We start from the raw sequence: 16,477 nt of genomic DNA on the forward strand, positions 1-16,477 counted from the left end.
ACTGAGGAGAAGCGGGGCTCTGTACACTGAGGAGAAGCGGGGCTCTGTACACTGAGGAGAAGCGGGGCTCTGTACACTGAGGAGAAGCGGGGCTCTCGCATCACGGGGCTCTCGCTTCACCTCCTGCTTGTCCTCACTTCCTGTATTTGGACTCCTCACAGAGGCACACAGGTAATTGCTGTAGGTACAAAAAAATACACATTTTTCTAACCAATGTATATTACAAATACTTATATAATGGTATTATCTACATTGTATAAAAGTCTTTGTTAATGATAGGTACACTTTAAGGGGCACATTGTGTGCAGATGCGCACTTCTGTCCCTTTTGTTTTAGTGATTGGTTGGGGTCTCAGCACCCGGACCCTACTGATACAAACTTCTAACATTTCAGACATTTGTTATAATGATAAACTATAAAGGGTTATTCAGGAATAGAAAAACATTCCTCCAAACCAGCACCACCCCTGTCCTCAGGTTTTATGTGGTATTACATGGTGGCCCCATTCACTTCAGTGGAACTGAGCTGTAATACCACATATCACCTGGGGATAGGGGTGGTGCAATTTTCACTGGGGGTCTTCTCAAAGAGATTTTATTGTACGTGGATTCTTTGGGGTCCTTATCTTCTGGGGATTTAAATGGATATGACTTGTGACCATTACCCCCCCCCTGATCTGCGCAATTCATGTACATTACACTGTTTTGTGCTTTTCTTTTCTTAGAACTGAAGCCAAAACCAACAGAGTCCTGCAGGAATTATCCGCCCGCCTGGACGGAGCCCAGAACCAGGAATCGGTGAGTGCCCTCTATGAGTGATGGTGACCATGGATGACGTTTACCCACAGTGTCTCCATCATCATTATTTCTGTAAATACAGGCTTCTCCCAATTGGTATTAACCCATAATTCTGCACAGACCCCCTTACTATTATCTGCCCCTCCCCCTTACTATTATCTGCCCCCCCTTTACTATTATCTGCCCCCCCTTTACTATTATCTGCCCCCCCTTTACTATTATCTGCCCCCCCTTTACTATTATCTGCCCCCCCTTTACTATTATCTGCCTCCCCCTTTACTATTATCTGCCTCCCCCTTTACTATTATCTGCCTCCCCCTTTACTATTATCTGCCTCCCCCCTTTACTATTATCTGCCTCCCCCCTTTACTATTATCTGCCTCCCCCCTTTACTATTATCTGCCTCCCCCCTTTACTATTATCTGCCTCCCCCCTTTACTATTATCTGCCTCCCCCCTTTACTATTATCTGCCTCCCCCCTTTACTATTATCTGCCTCCCCCCCTTTACTATTATCTGCCTCCCCCCCTTTACTATTATCTGCCTCCCCCCTTTACTATTATCTGCCTCCCCCCTTTACTATTATCCGCCTCCCCCCTTTACTATTATCTGCCTCCCCCCTTTACTATTATCTGCCTCCCCCCTTTACTATTATCTGCCTCCCCCCTTACTATTATCTGCCTCCCCCCTTACTATTATCTGCCTCCCCCTTTACTATTATCTGCCTCCCCCTTTACTATTATCTGCCTCCCCCCTTACTATTATCTGCCTCCCCCCTTACTATTATCTGCCTCCCCCCTTTACTATTATCTGCCTCCCCCTTTACTATTATCTGCCTCCCCCTTTACTATTATCTGCCTCCCCCCTTACTAGTATCTGCCTCCCCCCCCCTTACTAGTATCTGCCTCCCCCCCCCTTACTAGTATCTGCCTCCCCCCCCCTTACTATTATCCGTCCCCCCCACCCCTATTTTTCACCCCCCTTATTGTTGATCTGGGCAGATCTGATCTCAGTTGTAATGTAGGTGTTTGCGGTTGGACTCGAGCCTTAATTGTTGTTGGGGCCCCGTGACTATAATATTAGAAGATCAGGATGCTCCAGTGCAGGGGTCGTATTGTTCTATGATATTAGATGATCAGGACGCTCCAGTGCAGGGGTCGTATTGTTCTATATTAGACGATCAGGATGATCAGGACGCTCCAGTGCAGGGGTCGTATTGTTCTATATTAGAAGATCAGGAGGCTCCAGTGCAGGGGTCGTATTGTTCTATGATATTAGATGATCAGGACGCTCCAGTGCAGGGGTCGTATTGTTCTATGATATTAGATGATCAGGACGCTCCAGTGCAGGGGTCGTATTGTTCTATGATATTAGATGATCAGGAGGCTCCAGTGCAGGGGTCGTATTGTTCTATGATATTAGATGATCAGGAGGCTCCAGTGCAGGGGTCGTATTGTTCTATGATATTAGAAGATCAGGACGCTCCAGTGCAGGGGTCGTATTGTTCTATGATATTAGAAGATCAGGATGCTCCAGTGCAGGGGTCGTATTGTTCTATGATATTAGAAGATCAGGATGATCAGGGCGCCCCAGTGCAGGGGTCGTATTGTTCTATATTAGAAGATCAGGATGATCAGGGCGCTCCAGTGCAGGGGTCGTATTGTTCTATGATATTAGAAGATCAGGATGCTCCAGTGCAGGGGTCGTATTGTTCTATGATATTAGAAGATCAGGACGCTCCAGTGCAGGGGTCGTATTGTTCTATGATATTAGAAGATCAGGATGCTCCAGTGCAGGGGTCGTATTGTTCTATGATATTAGAAGATCAGGATGCTCCAGTGCAGGGGTCGTATTGTTCTATGATATTAGAAGATCAGGATGATCAGGGCGCTCCAGTGCAGGGGTCGTATTGTTCTATATTAGACGATCAGGATGATCAGGACGCTCCAGTGCAGGGGTCGTATTGTTCTATGATATTAGATGATCAGGAGGCTCCAGTGCAGGGGTCGTATTGTTCTATATTAGAAGATCAGGATGATCAGGACGCTCCAGTGCAGGGGTCGTATTGTTCTATGATATTAGATGATCAGGATGATCAGGACGCTCCAGTGCAGGGGTCGTATTGTTCTATGATATTAGATGATCAGGAGGCTCCAGTGCAGGGGTCGTATTGTTCTATATTAGAAGATCAGGATGATCAGGACGCTCCAGTGCAGGGGTCGTATTGTTCTATATTAGAAGATCAGGATGATCAGGACGCTCCAGTGCAGGGGTCGTATTCTTCTATATTAGAAGATCAGGATGATCAGGGCGCTCCAGTGCAGGGGTCGTATTGTTCTATATTAGAAGATCAGGATGATCAGGACGCTCCAGTGCAGGGGTCGTATTGTTCTATATTAGAAGATCAGGAGGCTCCAGTGCAGGGGTCGTATTGTTCTATGATATTAGATGATCAGGAGGCTCCAGTGCAGGGGTCGTATTGTTCTATGATATTAGAAGATCAGGACGCTCCAGTGCAGGGGTCGTATTGTTCTATGATATTAGAAGATCAGGACGCTCCAGTGCAGGGGTCGTATTGTTCTATGATATTAGAAGATCAGGACGCTCCAGTGCAGGGGTCGTATTGTTCTATGATATTAGAAGATCAGGATGATCAGGGCGCTCCAGTGCAGGGGTCGTATTGTTCTATATTAGAAGATCAGGATGATCAGGGCGCTCCAGTGCAGGGGTCGTATTGTTCTATGATATTAGAAGATCAGGACGCTCCAGTGCGTGGGTCGTATTGTTCTATGATATTAGAAGATCAGGACGCTCCAGTGCAGGGGTCGTATTGTTCTATGATATTAGAAGATCAGGACGCTCCAGTGCAGGGGTCGTATTGTTCTATATTAGAAGATCAGGATGATCAGGACGCTCCAGTGCAGGGGTCGTATTGTTCTATGATATTAGATGATCAGGATGCTCCAGTGCAGGGGTCGTATTGTTCTATGATATTAGATGATCAGGATGCTCCAGTGCAGGGGTCGTATTGTTCTATGATATTAGATGATCAGGACGCTCCAGTGCAGGGGTCGTATTGTTATATATTAGACGATCAGGATGATCAGGACGCTCCAGTGCAGGGGTCGTATTGTTCTATGACCTTAGATGATCAGGATGCTCCAGTGCAAGGGTCGTATTGTTCTATGATATTAGAAGATCAGGACGCTCCAGTGCAGGGGTCGTATTGTTCTATGATATTAGAAGATCAGGACGCTCCAGTGCAGGGGTCGTATTGTTCTATATTAGAAGATCAGGATGATCAGGACGCTCCAGTGCAGGGTTCGTATTGTTCTATGATATTAGATGATCAGGAGGCTCCAGTGCAGGGGTCGTATTGTTCTATATTAGAAGATCAGGATGATCAGGAGGCTCCAGTGCAGGGGTCGTATTGTTCTATATTAGAAGATCAGGATGATCAGGACGCTCCAGTGCAGGGGTCGTATTGTTCTATATTAGACGATCAGGATGATCAGGAGGCTCCAGTGCAGGGGTCGTATTGTTCTATATTAGAAGATCAGGATGATCAGGACGCTCCAGTGCAGGGGTCGTATTGTTCTATGATATTAGAAGATCAGGATGATCAGGGCGCTCCAGTGCAGGGGTCGTATTGTTCTATATTAGAAGATCAGGGCGCTCCAGTGCAGGGGTCGTATTGTTCTATGATATTAGAAGATCAGGATGCTCCAGTGCAGGGGTCGTATTGTTCTATGATATTAGATGATCAGGACGCTCCAGTGCAGGGGTCGTATTGTTCTATGACATTAGATGATCAGGATGCTCCAGTGCAGGGGTCGTATTGTTCTATGATATTAGAAGATCAGGACGCTCCAGTGCAGGGGTCGTATTGTTCTATGATATTAGATGATCAGGAGGCTCCAGTGCAGGGGTCGTATTGTTCTATATTAGAAGATCAGGATGATCAGGACGCTCCAGTGCAGGGGTCGTATTGTTCTATGATATTAGATGATCAGGATGATCAGGACGCTCCAGTGCAGGGGTCGTATTGTTCTATGATATTAGATGATCAGGAGGCTCCAGTGCAGGGGTCGTATTGTTCTATATTAGAAGATCAGGATGATCAGGACGCTCCAGTGCAGGGGTCGTATTGTTCTATATTAGAAGATCAGGATGATCAGGACGCTCCAGTGCAGGGGTCGTATTCTTCTATATTAGAAGATCAGGATGATCAGGGCGCTCCAGTGCAGGGGTCGTATTGTTCTATATTAGAAGATCAGGATGATCAGGACGCTCCAGTGCAGGGGTCGTATTGTTCTATATTAGAAGATCAGGAGGCTCCAGTGCAGGGGTCGTATTGTTCTATGATATTAGATGATCAGGAGGCTCCAGTGCAGGGGTCGTATTGTTCTATGATATTAGAAGATCAGGACGCTCCAGTGCAGGGGTCGTATTGTTCTATGATATTAGAAGATCAGGACGCTCCAGTGCAGGGGTCGTATTGTTCTATGATATTAGAAGATCAGGACGCTCCAGTGCAGGGGTCGTATTGTTCTATGATATTAGAAGATCAGGATGATCAGGGCGCTCCAGTGCAGGGGTCGTATTGTTCTATATTAGAAGATCAGGATGATCAGGGCGCTCCAGTGCAGGGGTCGTATTGTTCTATGATATTAGAAGATCAGGACGCTCCAGTGCGTGGGTCGTATTGTTCTATGATATTAGAAGATCAGGACGCTCCAGTGCAGGGGTCGTATTGTTCTATGATATTAGAAGATCAGGACGCTCCAGTGCAGGGGTCGTATTGTTCTATATTAGAAGATCAGGATGATCAGGACGCTCCAGTGCAGGGGTCGTATTGTTCTATGATATTAGATGATCAGGATGCTCCAGTGCAGGGGTCGTATTGTTCTATGATATTAGATGATCAGGATGCTCCAGTGCAGGGGTCGTATTGTTCTATGATATTAGATGATCAGGACGCTCCAGTGCAGGGGTCGTATTGTTATATATTAGACGATCAGGATGATCAGGACGCTCCAGTGCAGGGGTCGTATTGTTCTATGACCTTAGATGATCAGGATGCTCCAGTGCAAGGGTCGTATTGTTCTATGATATTAGAAGATCAGGACGCTCCAGTGCAGGGGTCGTATTGTTCTATGATATTAGAAGATCAGGACGCTCCAGTGCAGGGGTCGTATTGTTCTATATTAGAAGATCAGGATGATCAGGACGCTCCAGTGCAGGGTTCGTATTGTTCTATGATATTAGATGATCAGGAGGCTCCAGTGCAGGGGTCGTATTGTTCTATATTAGAAGATCAGGATGATCAGGAGGCTCCAGTGCAGGGGTCGTATTGTTCTATATTAGAAGATCAGGATGATCAGGACGCTCCAGTGCAGGGGTCGTATTGTTCTATATTAGACGATCAGGATGATCAGGAGGCTCCAGTGCAGGGGTCGTATTGTTCTATATTAGAAGATCAGGATGATCAGGACGCTCCAGTGCAGGGGTCGTATTGTTCTATGATATTAGAAGATCAGGATGATCAGGGCGCTCCAGTGCAGGGGTCGTATTGTTCTATATTAGAAGATCAGGGCGCTCCAGTGCAGGGGTCGTATTGTTCTATGATATTAGAAGATCAGGATGCTCCAGTGCAGGGGTCGTATTGTTCTATGATATTAGAAGATCAGGACGCTCCAGTGCAGGGGTCGTATTGTTCTATGATATTAGAAGATCAGGATGCTCCAGTGCAGGGGTCGTATTGTTCTATGATATTAGAAGATCAGGATGATCAGGGCGCTCCAGTGCAGGGGTCGTATTGTTCTATGATATTAGATGATCAGGAGGCTCCAGTGCAGGGGTCGTATTGTTCTATATTAGAAGATCAGGATGATCAGGACGCTCCAGTGCAGGGGTCGTATTGTTCTATATTAGAAGATCAGGATGATCAGGACGCTCCAGTGCAGGGGTCGTATTCTTCTATATTAGAAGATCAGGATGATCAGGGCGCTCCAGTGCAGGGGTCGTATTGTTCTATATTAGAAGATCAGGATGATCAGGACGCTCCAGTGCAGGGGTCGTATTGTTCTATATTAGAAGATCAGGATGATCAGGACGCTCCAGTGCAGGGGTCGTATTCTTCTATATTAGAAGATCAGGATGATCAGGGCGCTCCAGTGCAGGGGTCGTATTGTTCTATATTAGAAGATCAGGATGATCAGGACGCTCCAGTGCAGGGGTCGTATTGTTCTATGACATTAGATGATCAGGAGGCTCCAGTGCAGGGGTCGTATTGTTCTATGACCTTAGATGATCAGGATGCTCCAGTGCAAGGGTCGTATTGTTCTATGATATTAGATGATCAGGAGGCTCCAGTGCAGGGGTCGTATTGTTCTATGATATTAGAAGATCAGGACGCTCCAGTGCAGGGGTCGTATTGTTCTATGATATTAGAAGATCAGGATGATCAGGGCGCTCCAGTGCAGGGGTCGTATTGTTCTATGATATTAGAAGATCAGGACGCTCCAGTGCAGGGGTCGTATTGTTCTATGATATTAGAAGATCAGGATGCTCCAGTGCAGGGGTCGTATTGTTCTATGATATTAGAAGATCAGGATGATCAGGGCGCTCCAGTGCAGGGGTCGTATTGTTCTATATTAGAAGATCAGGATGATCAGGGCGCTCCAGTGCAGGGGTCGTATTGTTCTATGATATTAGAAGATCAGGATGCTCCAGTGCAGGGGTCGTATTGTTCTATGATATTAGAAGATCAGGACGCTCCAGTGCAGGGGTCGTATTGTTCTATGATATTAGAAGATCAGGATGCTCCAGTGCAGGGGTCGTATTGTTCTATGATATTAGAAGATCAGGATGCTCCAGTGCAGGGGTCGTATTGTTCTATGATATTAGAAGATCAGGATGATCAGGGCGCTCCAGTGCAGGGGTCGTATTGTTCTATATTAGAAGATCAGGATGATCAGGGCGCTCCAGTGCAGGGGTCGTATTGTTCTATGATATTAGAAGATCAGGATGCTCCAGTGCAGGGGTCGTATTGTTCTATGATATTAGAAGATCAGGATGCTCCAGTGCAGGGGTCGTATTGTTCTATGATATTAGAAGATCAGGATGCTCCAGTGCAGGGGTCGTATTGTTCTATGATATTAGAAGATCAGGATGCTCCAGTGCAGGGGTCGTATTGTTCTATGATATTAGAAGATCAGGATGATCAGGGCGCTCCAGTGCAGGGGTCGTATTGTTCTATATTAGACGATCAGGATGATCAGGACGCTCCAGTGCAGGGGTCGTATTGTTCTATGATATTAGATGATCAGGAGGCTCCAGTGCAGGGGTCGTATTGTTCTATATTAGAAGATCAGGATGATCAGGACGCTCCAGTGCAGGGGTCGTATTGTTCTATGATATTAGATGATCAGGATGCTCCAGTGCAGGGGTCGTATTGTTCTATGATATTAGAAGATCAGGATGCTCCAGTGCAGGGGTCGTATTGTTCTATGATATTAGATGATCAGGAGGCTCCAGTGCAGGGGTCGTATTGTTCTATGATATTAGAAGATCAGGACGCTCCAGTGCAGGGGTCGTATTGTTCTATGATATTAGAAGATCAGGACGCTCCAGTGCAGGGGTCGTATTGTTCTATGATATTAGAAGATCAGGACGCTCCAGTGCAGGGGTCGTATTGTTCTATATTAGAAGATCAGGATGATCAGGACGCTCCAGTGCAGGGGTCGTATTGTTCTATGATATTAGATGATCAGGATGCTCCAGTGCAGGGGTCGTATTGTTCTATGATATTAGATGATCAGGACGCTCCAGTGCAGGGGTCGTATTGTTCTATATTAGACGATCAGGATGATCAGGACGCTCCAGTGCAGGGGTCGTATTGTTCTATGACATTAGATGATCAGGAGGCTCCAGTGCAGGGGTCGTATTGTTCTATGACCTTAGATGATCAGGATGCTCCAGTGCAAGGGTCGTATTGTTCTATGATATTAGAAGATCAGAATGCTCCAGTGCAGGGGTCGTATTGTTCTATGATATTAGAAGATCAGGACGCTCCAGTGCAGGGGTCGTATTGTTCTATGATATTAGAAGATCAGGATGCTCCAGTGCAGGGGTCATATTGTTCTATGATATTAGAAGATCAGGATGATCAGGGCGCTCCAGTGCAGGGGTCGTATTGTTCTATGATATTAGATGATCAGGAGGCTCCAGTGCAGGGGTCGTATTGTTCTATATTAGAAGATCAGGATGATCAGGACGCTCCAGTGCAGGGGTCGTATGGTTCTATATTAGAAGATCAGGATGATCAGGACGCTCCAGTGCAGGGGTCGTATTCTTCTATATTAGAAGATCAGGATGATCAGGGCGCTCCAGTGCAGGGGTCGTATTGTTCTATATTAGAAGATCAGGATGATCAGGACGCTCCAGTGCAGGGGTCGTATTGTTCTATATTAGAAGATCAGGAGGCTCCAGTGCAGGGGTCGTATTGTTCTATGATATTAGATGATCAGGAGGCTCCAGTGCAGGGGTCGTATTGTTCTATGATATTAGAAGATCAGGACGCTCCAGTGCAGGGGTCGTATTGTTCTATGATATTAGAAGATCAGGATGCTCCAGTGCAGGGGTCGTATTGTTCTATGATATTAGAAGATCAGGATGATCAGGGCGCTCCAGTGCAGGGGTCGTATTGTTCTATATTAGAAGATCAGGATGATCAGGGCGCTCCAGTGCAGGGGTCGTATTGTTCTATGATATTAGAAGATCAGGATGCTCCAGTGCAGGGGTCGTATTGTTCTATGATATTAGAAGATCAGGACGCTCCAGTGCAGGGGTCGTATTGTTCTATGATATTAGAAGATCAGGATGCTCCAGTGCAGGGGTCGTATTGTTCTATGATATTAGAAGATCAGGATGCTCCAGTGCAGGGGTCGTATTGTTCTATGATATTAGAAGATCAGGATGATCAGGGCGCTCCAGTGCAGGGGTCGTATTGTTCTATATTAGAAGATCAGGATGATCAGGGCGCTCCAGTGCAGGGGTCGTATTGTTCTATGATATTAGAAGATCAGGATGCTCCAGTGCAGGGGTCGTATTGTTCTATGATATTAGAAGATCAGGATGCTCCAGTGCAGGGGTCGTATTGTTCTATGATATTAGAAGATCAGGATGCTCCAGTGCAGGGGTCGTATTGTTCTATGATATTAGAAGATCAGGATGCTCCAGTGCAGGGGTCGTATTGTTCTATGATATTAGAAGATCAGGATGATCAGGGCGCTCCAGTGCAGGGGTCGTATTGTTCTATATTAGACGATCAGGATGATCAGGACGCTCCAGTGCAGGGGTCGTATTGTTCTATGATATTAGATGATCAGGAGGCTCCAGTGCAGGGGTCGTATTGTTCTATATTAGAAGATCAGGATGATCAGGACGCTCCAGTGCAGGGGTCGTATTGTTCTATGATATTAGATGATCAGGATGCTCCAGTGCAGGGGTCGTATTGTTCTATGATATTAGAAGATCAGGATGCTCCAGTGCAGGGGTCGTATTGTTCTATGATATTAGATGATCAGGAGGCTCCAGTGCAGGGGTCGTATTGTTCTATGATATTAGAAGATCAGGACGCTCCAGTGCAGGGGTCGTATTGTTCTATGATATTAGAAGATCAGGACGCTCCAGTGCAGGGGTCGTATTGTTCTATGATATTAGAAGATCAGGACGCTCCAGTGCAGGGGTCGTATTGTTCTATGATATTAGAAGATCAGGACGCTCCAGTGCAGGGGTCGTATTGTTCTATGATATTAGATGATCAGGATGCTCCAGTGCAGGGGTCGTATTGTTCTATGATATTAGATGATCAGGACGCTCCAGTGCAGGGGTCGTATTGTTCTATATTAGACGATCAGGATGATCAGGACGCTCCAGTGCAGGGGTCGTATTGTTCTATGACATTAGATGATCAGGAGGCTCCAGTGCAGGGGTCGTATTGTTCTATGACCTTAGATGATCAGGATGCTCCAGTGCAAGGGTCGTATTGTTCTATGATATTAGAAGATCAGGACGCTCCAGTGCAGGGGTCGTATTGTTCTATGATATTAGATGATCAGGAGGCTCCAGTGCAGGGGTCGTATTGTTCTATGATATTAGAAGATCAGGACGCTCCAGTGCAGGGGTCGTATTGTTCTATATTAGAAGATCAGGATGATCAGGACGCTCCAGTGCAGGGGTCGTATTGTTCTATGATATTAGATGATCAGGAGGCTCCAGTGCAGGGGTCGTATTGTTCTATATTAGAAGATCAGGATGATCAGGACGCTCCAGTGCAGGGGTCGTATTGTTCTATGATATTAGATGATCAGGACGCTCCAGTGCAGGGGTCGTATTGTTCTATGACATTAGATGATCAGGATGCTCCAGTGCAGGGGTCGTATTGTTCTATGATATTAGAAGATCAGGACGCTCCAGTGCAGGGGTCGTATTGTTCTATGATATTAGATGATCAGGAGGCTCCAGTGCAGGGGTCGTATTGTTCTATATTAGAAGATCAGGATGATCAGGACGCTCCAGTGCAGGGGTCGTATTGTTCTATGATATTAGATGATCAGGATGCTCCAGTGCAGGGGTCGTATTGTTCTATGATATTAGATGATCAGGACGCTCCAGTGCAGGGGTCGTATTGTTCTATATTAGACGATCAGGATGATCAGGACGCTCCAGTGCAGGGGTCGTATTGTTCTATGACATTAGATGATCAGGATGCTCCAGTGCAGGGGTCGTATTGTTCTATGACCTTAGATGATCAGGATGCTCCAGTGCAGGGGTCGTATTGTTCTATGATATTAGAAGATCAGGACGCTCCAGTGCAGGGGTCGTATTGTTCTATGATATTAGATGATCAGGAGGCTCCAGTGCAGGGGTCGTATTGTTCTATATTAGAAGATCAGGATGATCAGGACGCTCCAGTGCAGGGGTCGTATTGTTCTATGATATTAGATGATCAGGAGGCTCCAGTGCAGGGGTCGTATTGTTCTATATTAGAAGATCAGGACGCTCCAGTGCAGGGGTCGTATTGTTCTATGATATTAGATGATCAGGAGGCTCCAGTGCAGGGGTCGTATTGTTCTATATTAGAAGATCAGGATGATCAGGGCGCTCCAGTGCAGGGGTCGTATTGTTCTATGATATTAGATGATCAGGAGGCTCCAGTGCAGGGGTCGTATTGTTCTATGATATTAGATGATCAGGAGGCTCCAGTGCAGGGGTCGTATTGTTCTATATTAGAAGATCAGGATGATCAGGACGCTCCAGTGCAGGGGTCGTATTGTTCTATGATATTAGATGATCAGGACGCTCCAGTGCAGGGGTCGTATTGTTCTATGATATTAGATGATCAGGACGCTCCAGTGCAGGGGTCGTATTGTTCTATATTAGACGATCAGGATGATCAGGACGCTCCAGTGCAGGGGTCCTGATCATGTGACTCACAGCTGGGGGAGAACACTCAGTGCGCACTTCTTCCAGCTCGTTCTCGTGATTGGTCAGGCGCTGAACACTCAGACCCCGTCCATTAAAACTCTTTTGTTATGTCTCGAGATTTCTTTTTTTCTATGGCAGTGCCTATTTAATGTGTGTAAATAATATTATCACAGATCAGGGGACAATAAAGGACAGATTCACCCAAACCCTGGTGGTTGAAAAACTACTACAACCAGCATGCCCTGACACCTTGAAGAATCACACGATGGGGAAGAGACTGGTTTAGTGATTATTTTGGCCTCTTGTTGGTGCACAGGACAGATCTCAGATGGCCGTTCTCTTTGCAAAACAACAACTCCCAGCATGCCCGGACAGCCAACGGCTGTCCGGGCATGCTGGGAGTTGTAGTTTTGCAACAGCTGGAGGCACCCTGGTTGGAAAACACTGCTCTTGGGAGTATTATGGCTGCCCTGGGTTATACCATCCAGGTTTGATCTTCTCTTTTATTATCAGGTCTCAGAGCGAGTGGAGCGACGGCTGCAGCAACTGGAGCGGGAGATGAGAACAGAGCGGCAGCAAATGGAGAGGCGTCAGGACCAGCTGGGACATGTGTCTGTGCAGCTGCACGAGGTGAGTCTGAGGCTTCTCTTAGTTTTTTCCTGAAGAAAGGGACTCGTCTATGTAACCTGCTGGGGGTTGTAAGGTTTCCTCCCCAACTATTATTATTCCAGGATAAAACGTTTTTTCTCTATCGGCTCCATTGGGGGACACAGACCGTGGGGTGTATGCTGCTGTCTCTAGGAGGTGTGACACTATGGCAACAAAAAGTCAGCTCCTCCCAGCAGGATCTGCCCGCCTCCAGGCCCTGAGCTAATCAGTTTAAGCTTAGTGTCTGAAGGAGGTGGACATGGTCTGGAATTCTCTTTGTTTTTTTATTTTCCTAGTTAGGGAATGTTTTAGGTTTTTATTCCTTTTTCTTTCCTGTTTTCAGGTGGGGACTCAGGAACTGCGGCTCACTGTTTCCCCATTGCGATTGAGGGGGCACAGACATTGCGTATATGTGCTGTTAACCCCCTCTCGCCAACGGTCAGCGCCTGGGGTTGTACCTCATGGGTCCGGGTCCCCCTATTTCCCTGCACTCCTCGCTCGCACATGGTAGCTCGGCGTGATGCAGGTAAGAGAAGGCTGACTGAAGACCTCGCAGAACACTCCATTAGGTAAGTTCTTCTGACCAGGTGAGTATATATTTTTTTCCCTTTAGGTGCTGACTTGCAACCTCTGGAGACCCTCATTTTTTGGCCCACCTTTCAGGATCTAAGGGGCTGGCCTGTATTGGGGCTCTATCTTTATTCAAGCAGGGGCGAGCAATGGCATTTTGGGCAGGAAGGGGTTACCTGACTACTTTAAGTACATGTGTGTGTTTTTATACTATGCGGCTGTCAGCCGCAGCACTTACTATGCGGCTGACAGCCGCGGCGTTTGTACTGTTCGGCGCACGGAGCGCCAACTTACTTTCAGTTTCGGCAGCACAGCTGCCGGTGGACTTGTGTATCGCCCGCTCACTTTCCCGCGGGCGCAGACGCGAAGGACATGTGCGCCCGGGGCAAGGAGTGGGCGCCATTACTGTTCTTATTCACGGCGGCCGCGGCGCTATAGCTCCGCCCACAGGGCCGCCGGAGCTTACTGGGGGTGCGAATCACCCTCCAATCAGTGCCGTGCGTGGGATTTTCAGGGGCAGAGTCCAATTAGACAGTGCCTCTGCTCCAGGCACGCCCCTCTATGGCTATTGTTTGGCCTGTTTCTCCCTCTCTTTCACTCAGAGCAGAGTTCTCCTCACAGCAGCTGCCACAGGGGACACAGACTCGGGTGAGAGAGTTCTTTTTTTCATTATATCCGTACCCAGAACTGTTCCTCCCTCTAAACAGACAATTGGAGCATTAGTTTCCTATTTTACCTAAAATACCGTGTTTTTTCCTTGACCTGTCGGTCCTCTCCTATTGCTCTGGTAGTCAATCTGATTAGCTCAGGACCTGGAGGCGGGTATATCCTGCTGGGAGGAGCTGACTTTTTTTGTTGCCATAGTGTCATACCTCCTAGAGACAGCAGCATACACCCCACGGTCTGTGTCCCCCAATGGATCCCTCGAGAAAGAGATTTTACGGTAAGTGTTAAAGCTCCTTTTTTTTAATATTATATATACGGGCTCCAGAAAGTTAAAAAGATTTGTATATTACTTCTATAAAAAATATTAATCCTTCCAATAATTATCAGCTGCTGAAGTTGAGTTGTTGTTTTCTGTCTGACATCTCTGCCTGTCTCGGGAACTGCACAGAGTAGGAGAGGTTTGCTATGGGGATTTGCTTCTACTCTGGACAGTTCCTGAGACAGGTGTCATCAGAGAGCATTTAGAAAAGAAGAACTCAACTTCAGCAGCCCATAAGTACTGAAAGGATTAAGATTTTTTAATAGAAGTAATTTACAAATCTGTTTAAAATTTCTGGAACCAGTTGAGAGAGAGATAGAGATAGAGATATAGAGATATAGATATATATATATATCTCTATGTATATGTTTTTCCTGGTTAACCCCTTTAACCAGTATGAGCTCTGTCACCCCACTGATCTTTACAGAACTGGAGGGAGACCAACTCTGGATTAACACTTTAAAACGGTGTTAATATTGTGTATCTCAGTGTTGTTTTGATGTCTGTAGAGATCGTATTATTGGTGCACTTTGTCACACCAGAAGAAATTGTCAGACATTGTCCGGTGTGCATTAAAGGGGTTCTCTACCATAAGGTGACTGTAGTACTTACCTGCCAGACAGTAATGGACATTTGTACATGTACACGCTCATTTTTTATTTTATTTAAATTTTTTTTTCCTTCGTAAAACTACTGGTGACACGGCACCAATCTGGACCAGCTATTATAATAAAACTATTGTTACTAAATGGTAAGTGAATGGTCTTCAGCCCCAAGAGGAGAGAATGGACCAGCGTCCCCCGTGTCCTGGGAAACTTCTGTAATTGAATAGAGGATATAGGAGAGACTGGAGTTGTACCGCAGCGCAATCTATTAAAGTCTATAATAAATCCATGCCTCTATGATTCACATTCTCTGTGCTAGACTATACAAGGGGGGGCTCTGTTATAAAAAAAAACAAAACAAAATAATATATATATATATATATATATATATATATATATATATATATATATATATATATATATATATATATATATATATATATATATATATATATATATATATATATATATATATATATATATATATAATATAAAAATATTAATAAGAATAGGATATATAGAATTGGAGATATACTCTTAGAGGTATCATTTATTGTTTAGGAAAAGAGGGTTGGGTGTGCTCTCTATAGGTGTCTAAGAACTACAGTCTAGTGCAGTGGTCTTCAACCTGCGGACCTCCAGATGCTGCAAAACTACAACTCCCAGCATGCCCGGACAGCCGTTGGCTGTCCGGGCATGCTGGGAGTTGTAGTTTTGCAACATCTGGAGGTCCGCAGGTTGAAGACCACTGGTCTAGTGTATTCCCCAAGGCTACACCAAAGATTAATCTGGGAGTTGTAGTTTTGCAACAGCTGGAGGCACTCTGGTTGGGAAACACTGATCTACATTTATTCATTGACAAATCATATCTAACATATGTGCCTGTTTTGGTTGGGTGAAAAAGCATAGTTGACCACAATTATTCGTTTTGGGGGAAAAAAAAAAAAATGAATTTATTGTATGCAACTTTTTTGATTGAATCCTATCATCATACACTTCGACCCACAATTTCTAAAAAAAAATAAAAAATTTGTAATTATCTATAAGGATCAAGAAACATAAAAACTGATATGATTTTTATAAAATAAAAGCAAAAACAAGGTAAAACCTTCTACAATATGTCTGGCGGATACGATTGTAAGTCACAGACCATTTTTCGGCCATCTGTTTTCACAATACATTAGACCAATGTTTCCCAACCCATGTGCCTCCAGCTGTTGGCTGCCCGGGCATGATGGGAATTGTTTTTGCAACAGCGGGAGGCACACTAGTTGGGAAGCACTACATTAGACAAGGCATAACGTGGTGGTCAGCTGCAGCTTACCCCTCCCCATAGAGATCACATGAACATTGGGGTGACAGTAAACTGGCATTTAATGG

General features: G+C 45.6%; 1 long non-coding RNA gene across 1 annotated transcript; it reads left to right on the forward strand.

Moving 5' to 3' along the window:
• The first annotated feature begins 722 nt into the window (after window positions 1–722).
• LOC130330902 (uncharacterized) lies at window positions 723–15,350 on the forward strand. The gene is made up of 3 exons (XR_008873934.1): window positions 723–797; window positions 12,803–12,919; window positions 15,214–15,350. It is a non-coding gene; the product is annotated as an uncharacterized LOC130330902 (long non-coding RNA).
• Window positions 15,351–16,477: the final 1,127 nt, after the last annotated feature.

Source organism: Hyla sarda, unplaced genomic scaffold, assembly GCF_029499605.1.
Source record: "Hyla sarda isolate aHylSar1 unplaced genomic scaffold, aHylSar1.hap1 scaffold_3417, whole genome shotgun sequence".
Taxonomy (NCBI): domain Eukaryota; kingdom Metazoa; phylum Chordata; class Amphibia; order Anura; family Hylidae; genus Hyla; species Hyla sarda.